The sequence below is a fragment of the Ipomoea triloba genome, chromosome 14 (assembly GCF_003576645.1).
Source record: "Ipomoea triloba cultivar NCNSP0323 chromosome 14, ASM357664v1".
In the NCBI taxonomy this organism is placed as follows: domain Eukaryota; kingdom Viridiplantae; phylum Streptophyta; class Magnoliopsida; order Solanales; family Convolvulaceae; genus Ipomoea; species Ipomoea triloba.
The window spans coordinates 8,999,149-9,011,354 of record NC_044929.1 but is presented as its reverse complement, the minus strand read 5'-3'; the positions used below and the strand labels follow the sequence as shown (position 1 = coordinate 9,011,354).

The window sequence follows — 12,206 nt, the reverse complement described above, 5'->3', positions numbered from 1 at the left end:
CTTGTTCTCGGCGGGTTCTGGTTCATAGGCCCGCCCGTCATCATGAGTGTTCTTAGCTGGAACTGTCGTGGCTGTCGTGGCTTGGGCAATCCACGGACAGTTCGCGAGGTTATGGACCTAGTGTCCCGTAAGAAGCCCGAGTTTGTGTTCTTAATGGAAGCTAAGGTGGGTCGGATCCATGCTGAGCGGCTCCAAGTCAAACTTGGTTATGAAGGACTGTTTTTTGTTGATAATGTGGGTTTGAGTGGCGGTCTAGCGCTGATGTGGAGAAAAAACCGTACTGCTAGGCTGTTGAGCTATTCAAGAAATCATGTGGATGTGGAGGTCACTGTTGCAAGGTTAGAAAGTTGGCGGATGACGTGCTATTACGGTTTCCCTGAGCGGAGCAGGAGAAGGTAATCCTGGGACTTGCTAAGGTCCCTAGCTGGTCGATCGTCGCTTCCATGGGTGGTGGTGGGGGATTTCAATGATCTCCTATATCAGTTAGAGAAGCGAGGAGGCAACCCACACCCAGATGCTCTCCTTTGCGATTTTGGGGAGGCTATGAATGATTGCAGCTTGGCACAGTTACCGATGAGGGGGTATCAGTTTACCTGGGAAAGAGGTAGGGTACTGGTGATTGGTTGGAGGAGAGGCTGGATAAAGTCATGGTAAATGATCACTGGCGTGGGATGAGGGAGGGAGTTTTCGTTGAGAACATTCTAACACGAACCTCGGATCACTCTGCTTTGTTTCTATGTATTGATGAGTCCCATTCGGTTGTTGGCAGCAGGCGAGTGGGGATCAGATTCGAAATGACCTGGCTACTTGATGAAGGCTGTAGGGAGGTGGTAGAGAGTGCATGGCAGGAGGGTAGAGAAGGAGGCTTGATGAGCTGTGTGAATCTATGTGGTATCCGTTTGCGGAGCTGGGGTGGTGACCATTTTCATAAGTTTGGGGAGCGCATCAAACATCTCCGTGGACGCCAACTACAACTCCGTGGGCTTAGGGACCCGGCCTCTCTGTCTGAGTTTAGGCGAGTGGAGGAGCAGCTGGCTCGCCTTGAGGCTTAGGAGGATGCTTTTTGGAGGCAACGTGCCAAGCAACACTGGCTGAAAGGGGCAGATGCAAACACTCGGTTTTACCACAGGTATGCTTCTGCTCGAAAAAAGAAGAATGTTATTTCTAAACTTAAGAATGAGGTTGGTAGTTGGGTAGAGGGTGAATCAATGTCTACTGTTATTCTGTCATACTTTGAAAACATTTTTCGAACAAATGGTTCAACCTCTATGGATTCGTTTTTTTGCATCTGTGACCCCTCGAGTCTCTCAGGAAGATAATGATTCCCTATTACGGCCTTTTGACCTAGATGAGGTAAAATCTGCCTTGTTTTCGATGTTCCCTGACAAGGCCCCGGGCTCGGATGGGATGAACCCTGGATTCTACCAACATTATTGGGATGTGGTAGGGGGTGATGTGTCTGCTTTCATGATTGACTGCTTGAACTCATGCTCCTTCCCTACTGGTTTGAATAATACTGATGTGGTGCTTATCCCTAAGAAGTCTGTGCTAGAGACAGTTTCAGATATGAGGCCAATTGCGTTGTGTAATGTTGTGTATAAAATTATGGCGAAAGTGTTGGCCAACAGAATGAAACATATGTTAGGGGACCTAATATCTGAGTCACAGAGTGCATTTATTCCGGATAGGCTTATCACGGATAACATTCTAGTTGCTGCAGAGGTGGGCCACTATCTTAACAGAAAACAATCCGGTTTGGTTGGATGGGGGGCTCTCAAGCTTGATATGGCAAAAGCCTATGACCGAATGGAGTGGTCATTCCTGCATGGAATGATGCAATCTCTAGGCTTTGCAGAAAGGTGGGTGGACTTGATTATGCTCTGTGTTACCTCGGTTTCTTATAGCTTCTTAATTAACGGAGCAAGGACAGGTCACATCATCCCCACCCGCGGACTCAGACAAGGTGATCCACTCTCTCCGTATTTGTTTATTATCTGTGCAGAAGGTCTCTCTTTGTTGCTCCAAAAGGCTCAGGTGGAGGGCTCTATTCATGGCTGTAGGGTAGCACGGGGTGCCCCTCCAATCTCGCATCTGTTCTTTGCATATGACAGCTTGTTGTTCTTTAAAGCTAATGCACAAGAGGTCGGGGTGGTGAAGGAGTGCCTAAATATGTACGAGACTATGTCTGGCCAAGTAGTGAACTATTTAAAATCCAGTGTTTGTTTTAGTAGGAACACTACGGAGGAATGCAGGGAGGAGGTGGCCCAAGTTCTTGGTGTGCCTCAAGCTCCTAACTTTGGGAAGTATCTTGGTCTCGCTGCTTTTGTGGGGAGAAACAGGAAGGCAGCTTTTTCCTATATCGAAGACAAAATCAAGTAGAGGATTGGTTCGTGGAACAAGAAGCTCCTTTCTCAAGCTGGGAATGAGATCTTGTTGAAAAGTGTGGCACAAGCTATGCCCACTTTTTCGATGAGTGTGTTCTTGTTGCCGGATGAAGTTTGCAAATCAGTTGAAAGGACTATGAACAGGTTTTGGTGGGGGTCAAGTAATGATACACGTATTCATTGGAAGGCCTGGGATCGTTTGTGTGTGCCCAGGAAATTTGGAGGGTTGGGTTTCAAAGATCTTAAAGCTTTTAATTTGGCAATGTTGGGCAAACAGGCCTGGAGATTGCTAACTAAACCTCATTCCCTAGTGGCAAGAGTTTATAAGGCGGATGGTAAAACCACATTAATTTGGGGCCATCCATGGCTGCCTAATGACCCTAGTACTATGATTCAGACTCCAATGCCTCCGTACTTAAATGTTGCATTAGTTTCCGGACTAATTAATGAGTAGACTGGTACATGGGATATGCCCATCTTAACTAACATTTTTCAGCCTACTGATGTGACACGTATTTTACGAGTGCCTGTCTCCCCTGTCTATGAGGATTCTTGGTACTGGCATGGGGACCCTAGGTGTTGTTACATAGTGAGGAATGGCTACAGGCGCATTGTAGGGGAAGTTGTTTACCCTTCAAGCGTGTTTGACCATTGAAACTCTCTTTGGAAGCTTAAAGTCCCCCCGAAGTGGAAGATCTTTCTTTGGAGAGCTTTAAATGATATACTCCCTGTGACTACAAACTTGATTTTAAAGAGGGTAGAGGTGAATCTTGCATGCCCAATGTGTGGTCTTGATCATGAGACCATTATGCATGCATTTGTGTTGTGTGACTTTTCCTCTATTATTTGGCATGAGCTTAATTTACATGTTCCTAGCGTGACTGATGAATCCTTTGCAAGCTGGTTCACAAAATTGATGCTGGAAATGACTGAGGATAATTTTGCTCTATCTATGGCAGTGCTCTATTTTATATGGCAATCACGCAATACCGCAGTATGAGAGGGATGTTTACCGCTGCCCAAAACAGTCGCTACAAGAGCTGCAACTGCGCTGTAGGCATGGCGTTCTGTCCATCAGGGAGGCAGCGCAGGTGGCGGGGAGAGGATGCAGAACAAATCCATGCCCAGTTCGTCGCTGCTGCCACATTGTTTCTTTGACGCTGGTCACCAACCGGACTCCCAAGATTCAACGTTTGTTGCGGTTTTGCTCGATCTGGATGGAGGGTTTCTTGCAGCAGTTGCGGGACGCCTTCCACCGTGCTTTTCACCATTCATGGCAGAGGCCATGGCTTGCAAGGAGGTTTTAGCGTGGCTACGTCACACGGGTATCTCGGAGGTTAATATGCTCACAGATTGCTTGCGATTGCGAGGGGCCTTGACAACAAATCGCTCCAAGTTTCGCTCTCATGTGGGGTTCGCTGTTGACGCATGCAGAAATGCGATGATTTCTTTTTAATTCATGTTTGTTTACTTTAATTCCTAGAGCACAAAATATGGTTGCTCATACTCTTGCGTCTGCTGCTTTTGCGCTGACTAACACTTTGTACTGGGATTCTATCCCTCCATACTCTATTTCCGCTCTTTTGCATTAATCTACGCGGTTTTTGATTTCGAAAAAAAAAAAACCTTCACACATAGCGTAACATGCACCACATGCGACTAGACTAGTAAACTAGAGGAGATGTTTCAATTCACAGTACTATGTGCAAAATTCAATGTCTTGCATCGATCTATAATATAAGTAATTTACATTTTTTTTCCTCAAACTTTTTTGTTCTTTATTCTACTTCTTACACAAAATTACATGACACGATACATCTTCCAAACAGAGAACTAACGGGGAACTATGTTAGCTTTAGGCAAACAAGCAACTGTACAACAAGCTAGCCTAACAAATTAAAAAGCTGAAATGAAACTATGACAAAATAATAATAGAAAGTTTGTTTTTTCTGATTAGGAACTACGCAAATGTTTGTTTTACGTTCTAAATTTCATCATTTAGACACTATATACACACACACACACACACACACACACATACACTACTACAGAAATGGTCTATTACGACACAACACAGACGACGGTTATTTAAATAACCGTCGTCTAATATATTTTGGGTCTACTACGTCACATATAGACAACGGTCTTTTTTAAAACCGCCGTATATTATTTACCACGTCACTTAATAGATGGCGGTTTTTAAATAACCGCCGGTTAATATATACCACGTCACTTAATGGACGACGATTTTTAAATAACCGCCGTCTAATATATACCATGTCACTTAATAGATGGTGGTTTTTAAATAACCGCCATCTAATATGTACTTAATACACGACGGTTATTTATACAATCGCCGTATATATATATATATTTTAATTTATTTTTTTTTATTTTAGTATATATTAAGTTATTTTAATATTTTACTTTGTACTAAAGACTAAAGGGTAAAAAATAACCCTAGATCTAAAGTCGCCAGCGCCCAGCAACATACAACTAGGGGTGAGCAAAATATTGGTTAACTGCTCAATAACCGTTAACAGATAATTGAACCGAAAAAATCAATTATCTGTCGGTTTCGATTATTAATCTTTAAAAAAAATCAATTTTTCAGGATTTTGATTATTTTACGGTTATTAAGGTTCGGTTATCGGTCAACATATAATATATAATATATCATTAATATATAATAATATTATATTGGCAATGCGGGGGAGATCCAAAATCCAAATAACAAATAACACAGTTACACATTCTTAGCTAACCCTAGCCCCTAAAATCAATTACCTCAAGTAATCCTCAACCTTCTCCGCCTCTCTGTCTCTGCTCTGAGTGGTCTCGGCTTCTCTGCTTCAGGCCTTCATCGCTTCCACAGTTCCATGGCTGACGTCGAAGGGGTCGAACTCCGATCACTCCCTCACGGCCTCACGCATTGTCGCACTCTTGCTTTGCAAGCCGACGACACAAACGACTGAAACCAATCAGGTAATATTTTTAATTATTGTTTTTAATTTTTATTAAATGCTTAATTAAATAGATAAATTTTTATATGTTAATACTTAATAATTAATATTTTATTACCTGGAAATAAACCTATTGTGTTTTGGAATTCTGGAAATATATTTTTATTGACTAATTGTGTCATTTGTGTGTTATTGTCATATTTTGTGTTATGAGTTACGAATATGAATTATATGAATTAGTGAGTGTTGAGTGAATGAGTGTAAGTGTCAAGTCTGTTATTGTTTATTGCCAATGTGAATTGTGAAGTGTCAAGTGTGTTAGTTTACTCTACTGTATTACAAATATCATCAGAATAATGGAACATAACAAAAAATGTTTATATATATATATATATATATATATATATATATATATATATATATATATATAAACCTTTTTGGAGAAGCAATTAATGGAGTGAATACTAGCCAACAACAAAATGCAAATCTCTTAAACCAAGGAACAATGTGCAAATTGTAATTATTAGACAGCCCCATGAAGGTACACTACCTGAATTGAATTGTTGAAAAATCCTGTTAATAGTTTTTGGTGCCGTTTTGACAGACAATTGTAGCCTCGTGCATTGGTTAGAAAAGACTGGCAAAAGGATAACAATAAATGTGCTAATCTGCCAGACTGCCAGACTGCCAGTGTATTAAGTGAATAAGTGTTCTGCCAGACTACCAGACTGCCAGTGTATTAAGTGAATAAGTGTTAACAAATATAATTCATTTTATAGGTTTGAAGGATTTTTTTTTTTTGGAAAAGGTTTGAAGGATTTTTTTTTTTTTTTTTTTTGGAAAAGGTTTGAAGGATTTTTTTTTTTTTTTTTTTTGGAAAAGGTTTGAAGGATTTGAAGCTTGGAAGAAATGCATAATGTTCTTTCATTTCATCTTATTACTTTTTGCTATTTTAGATTTCATATTTTGGAGTTTGTTGTGACTTGGCAGTGTGTAATTGTGTATTGCAATGTTGGATTTCATATTTTGGAGGTTGTTGTGACTTGGCAGCGTGTAATTGTGTATTGCAATGTTGGATTTCATATTTTTGAATTTGATTTGACTTGCCAGTGCAATTGTGTATTGCAATGTATGATAGATTGAGACTCTAGTGAATTCATTAAAAAAGCTAATAAAATGAAATGTGGGTTTGTTTCAATGATCAAAGAAGAAATCTAGCTATAGTGAATACTATTTGCCTTGCATTTAATAGTCTCCTATGTGATACTTTTATGTTGCAGTGGTGTCTGCTGTGAGTGGTCTGCAGGGTAAGATACCAGGTTTTGGAACAAGTGAGTATGCTTCATTGTTCTCTTGCCTTGACTCAAAACATTGTTTTTTTGGAAGTAAATCTTGTAGTAAATTAAAGTATTACCTATTACAATACATTGGTTTTCATGGTTAGAGTTTACCTTAGGAGCTTTTAGTATGTTTTTAATTTCACTAAGAAAACTGGCGGGAGTGTATTCATCTTGTATGACTCATACAATATAGTAATTCGTTTTGCAGATGATCTTGTTATCACTTCGATAGTCATCCTTGGTGCATTGTTCAGCATACAACCATTTGGGTCAAGAAAAGTTGGCTTCACATTTGCTCGGCTCTTGCTATCTGGTTCTTTAGTTTTGGGTCGATTGGAAACAATGTTTGCTAATGTAGTATGTAAATAGGATTTCTTTCAAACTTATGTATATGGAATATTAAATGTTTTAAATTTGATTAATTTTAATTATGTGTTCAGAGTTATATGTGTTGAATTGTTGATAAAGTTTGGAGTTGTGTACTCTTTAATTGAATGTTTAAGCGCATGTAAGAAAAATTGTAATTTTAATAAATTAATAATATTTTTAAGATTTCAAAGAAATTTAATATTTTTAAAAAATATATATACATATATTTTTATTCTTAATAAATACTTACGAGGACGGTTATTACTCGAAACCGCCGTATAAAGTACACTTTAGATTGCGGTCATTATTCATAACTGCCTTACAAAGTATATATGTAATGCGTAAATTTGTTTTATACGGCTGTTATTACTCCGAGCCGTCGTCTAAAGTACAGTTTAGACGGCGGTGATTATTTAGAACCGCCTTAGAAAGTAAATATGTAATGCGTAAATTTGTTATAGACGACGGTTATTACTCAAAACTGCCGTATAAAGTACATTGTACACTGTGGTTATTATTCAGAACCGCCTTATAAAGTATATATGTAATGCGTAAATTTGTAATAGACGGCGTGTTGTTTATGATTATACGGCGGTTATTAACCGCCGTATATAGGTAATATACACGGCGGTTCTAAAGAACCGCCGTAAAATGTAATTATTTACCATGGCGGCCACCTACACGGCACATCAAAAACCACCGTGTATGTGTAAAAATTACCGCCGTGGTAGCTATGTTTTGTAGTAGTGATATATATATATATATATATATATATATATATATATATATATATATATATATATATATATATATATATACATACATACATACATATATATAGAGCAAATACCAATTTTGTTACACAACTATTAACAAAATGATAATTTTGGTCCACATGTTTAATTTCTACCAATGTTGGTCCCACGACTTTGTGTTTTAGTACCAATTTTGGTCCCACGACTATTGTTTTAGTGTCAAAATTCATCGCGCGGGTTACCTATCCGTTTAAAACGTGCCGAAATCTAAAATTTTTAAAAGTATTTTCGTCCTTTTCAACTCAATATTACAACTTGAGCATGAATAACGAGATTTAAGCCCTAAGATTGATCGTAATTCACAGTTCTCCTCCTCAAATTAAAGTAAAATGAGGAGGAAAACTGCGAATTTTTATGACTTAAATCCATTTATTCATGCTCAAATTGGGTTATTAAGTTGAAAATGACGTAAATACCATTAACAATTTTAGATTTTTTTCACGTTTTAAACGGATAAGTGACCGGCGCGATGAAATTTGGCACTAAAACAATAGTCGTGGATGAAAATTGGTAGAAATTAAACATGTGGACCAAAATTGTCATTTTGCTAATAGTCGTGGGACCAAAATTGGTATTTGCTCCATATATATATATATATATATATACATGTTAGACATGTATGCCCTAGGAGCCAGCATTTATTGTTTTGGGCATTAATTTGTTATTAAATAATATAATAAATAATTGTTTTATTTATTTTATTAAGGCTTAGTTAATATTTGATATTATTCCATACAATCTTCTTAATTCTTCATTCCTAAGTGTTAAGAATATGAGTGACGAAGAATTAATAAATGAAGTATTGTAAAAATATTCCTAGTCATAAGAATTCTAATTGGACATTAGAATTCCGATAAGACTAGAATATTGTCCTTCTTATGGTGAGTCTCATGCCATTCTGTATGATATACAGAGAGTGGACATGTGGATTATTGTTAGAGAACAAGTCATAGAACATGTCATAGAACATTGAGTGACTACAACGTATCGCATGGTGTTTACCTACGTGTCATCGGTATGTTGTATGTTACAAGTATGCAATAATCATTTGACTTGAGACGACATGGTTGTCTTGTACATATGGTGGATTAGTTTGTGCTCCTTATGGGACTATAAGTGTACTTGGTGGCCTAGTTCAGTATTGTACGGAGACATGTGTGCGTTCAATAGAGGATCTACTGCCTTGAGGTAACAAAGATGTTCCAGTCTATTCAATAATCATACAACGAGAATCTCTGGCCAGAGTATATAATTAAGTTGGACTTCAGGTTAAGAATATTGAATAGACATATTGACCGGGTTTATGGGTTTGACCAAGTTTGACAATGACCTTTATCTGGTTCGGAACAAGTGTTGTGTGGAAGGAATGTTGCATGATATTTGTAACGGAAAGGTTCATTATAATATATTAAAATATATTCATTGTCAACTAGGTAGCCATGACATACTGCTAGGTGTCACTCATGACTTACGAGTTATTTAATAATGAGTTATTAAATATTACTCGTTGCTAGTTTGACTATGAACCTAGAAAGTCACACCTTAATGGTTCGTGGTGATGCTGAGAACTTTAAGGGGGCGTTTGGTTGGGTTATATAGGATAACAAAGGTTATATTTGGCTAGTTATATAAGATTCTCATGTTTGGCTGGAGTTATCCAATATTCTCATGGAATGTTGTTTTCCCTCCACATAAGCATATTCTTTAATTTCAAGGGAATGTGATACCCTTCATCCTCTTAGGTAATATAACATTCCCTTGCAATCTTTAGCTTTTTGATTTGGAGGAGCATAATCTTTTGTTAACTATACATATTAATTGGTTATGTTAATAAAATGGTGTTTTTTTTTCAAATGGTATCCAAATGTTAGATTGATTACTGCTTTAGGTGCCAACTTAGTTTCTGTGGAGAGTTTGTTATTGTGATGAACTAGTTTTGCTTCCAAATTGTAGCAATTTAATGAATTTTAACTTCCAATCTTCACATCTACTAATTTGATGAATCTTATTGGATTAATATAATCTGTATTAATATACTGTGGGTGTACTAATAATCCAATCAGTTGTTTATTTCTTCAAATACATGAGGATATTGAGGTAAAATAACCATTCTAACATAAACAACAATTCATCAACCAAACAGGTTTATATTACATAGCTCAGTTTTTACCAAACACATAAATCTAACATTCCCAGTAATCTAACATTCCAAGCAATCTAACATTCCCTAAGGTAATCTGACATTCCGTGAACTAAACGCCCCCTAAAAGAAATCGATAAAGAGTTATCGATATTGAATTACTACATTAATAACTGATTAATAAATTAATTCAATATTGGGTAGATTTGGGCTTTTAAAAGTCTAGCACCTTCGAGCCCAAACCAGGCTATATATATAAGCCTTGCCCTATTTCTTAACTAATAGAGAAAAATACAGAGATTAGTCTGGAAAATAGTTTCACGTAAAATCTCTGGAAGTTCTCGCGTGCCCGACCGGTGGACGGACTAGAGGCCGGACAATTGGACGGTTCAAGCTGTTGACTCTACCAAAGCACGCTTCAAGGGTAAAAACCTTCTTACTTCCTCTTTAAACATAGAACCATGTAAAAGCATTTGATGCTTCCGCTGCGCATGTATGTTTTTCTAACAATATATATATATATATATATATATATATATATATATATATATATATATATATATATATATATATATATATATTGGGTGTTCGACTAAAAACATAATCACAATACAACATAATCATGTGTTCATGTATTATCAGTGACGTAGCCACTGTGGGGCAGTGGGGATTGCTGCCCCCACTCACCCCACCCCACCCCATATATAGCCTTGTATGTATACATGTATATATAGTACATGTTTTAAATATAAATATATGAAAACAAATATTATTGACAATGGATTAGCTAGACAAGATGGTAATGTTACTTTTTGCCATATGAAAAGGTCGTGTGCTCGAATCCTATGGGCAGCTGTAACCCTTCACTCATTCCTGAGTTCGAAAAAAAATATGGGAGTTTAAAATTTATTTCGTTCTAGGGCATTGACATGACCGAGTTATGATGTATAGATATTTCAAAATAATTTTTACTAGTTAGAATAGTTGTTAATAAGCTGCGATCGTACGTACCGGTCACGAACCGTAAAAATTTTAGGAGTATGTGTTCTGTCCCGTTTTTCCTAGGAAATGAGTTATTAGGCACCATACTATTAACCTTGAATTTCCTATTTAATTAAATTAGCCATAGCAGTGAAAATTTATTTTGATCGTAGCATCGCTGTATTTCGCGGTGTACTGAACCTTGCCTGATTTTAGAAGTTAAGGTTAGAATGGAGTCCGGAATAATTTTGGTTTCGAATTTACCCCTACCTAAATTATTTCCTACCGAAATTATATCTGTTTTAACCCTTAACAGTCCTATTAAAGATATTTTTGGGAGTTACCATAAGGTTTTGACACTTGTCACTCTTCCTCACCACATATGTGTATTAAAATAATTTAATTGTGATCTAAAAGGAGACTTAATCTCCAAGCCTCCCCATTTTGTTCACTTGGCTGAAATTTTGGAGGGGAAAAGGGGAAGGATTTTCATCTTCATCTTCTGCCTTAAGCTCAAGAACTCCATAGCTAATTTCTTCACAAGATCACAAATATTCGGTAAATTTCTATTTTGTTCGGTTAAAAGCTTTGTTTTCTTCCCTAAAACCTAACTATAGGTTAAAATCTCTTAAAAAAATTATTGTTATGGTGGTGTGTCTTTCTTAGGAATTTTGGTGAAAGATTAATGGTTCCAAAGCCATTCTTGCCAAAAGAACTTCACCCAAGAGGTAAGAAATCCCTTAAGTTGGTTTGTCACTTGAGATTTGATGATTGATTGTGGAAATAGGAATTTATGAGCTTTGTGTTAGAATATATGGATCTATGTAAGTCTTAGTAGAATATATGAGCATATTACTAGGTGGGTAATATATGATATATGTATATATGTATATATATCTATTCTTGGTTCAAGTGATTCATTTATGTGTGAAAAATATTGCAAGTAAAATAAAAAGAAAATGTTTGTGTATGTATACATACACACGTGAAAAGTATATATATTTATGTGTTGTAATGGATGAATATGCATATGAATATACATATATGTGTATGTAGGTATGAGAAAGAGGTTATGTTGTATGTACTTGCTACCTATGAGTAATATGTATGGATGATACGTATATGTGCATAAAGTGTGTTGTGTTACTAGTATTGTTTATGATGAAGTGGTGAGAAGTGCAAATGATTTTTTTTGGAATTATGTTTGAAAAGCC

The 12,206-nt window shown here is 36.9% G+C and overlaps 1 long non-coding RNA gene across 1 annotated transcript; it reads left to right on the top strand.

Moving 5' to 3' along the window:
• Nucleotides 1-5,085: 5,085 nt before the first annotated feature.
• On the top strand, nt 5,086-7,132 carry LOC116005236. The gene is made up of 3 exons (XR_004094906.1): nt 5,086-5,369; nt 6,628-6,678; nt 6,896-7,132. It is a non-coding gene; the product is annotated as an uncharacterized LOC116005236 (long non-coding RNA).
• Nucleotides 7,133-12,206: the final 5,074 nt, after the last annotated feature.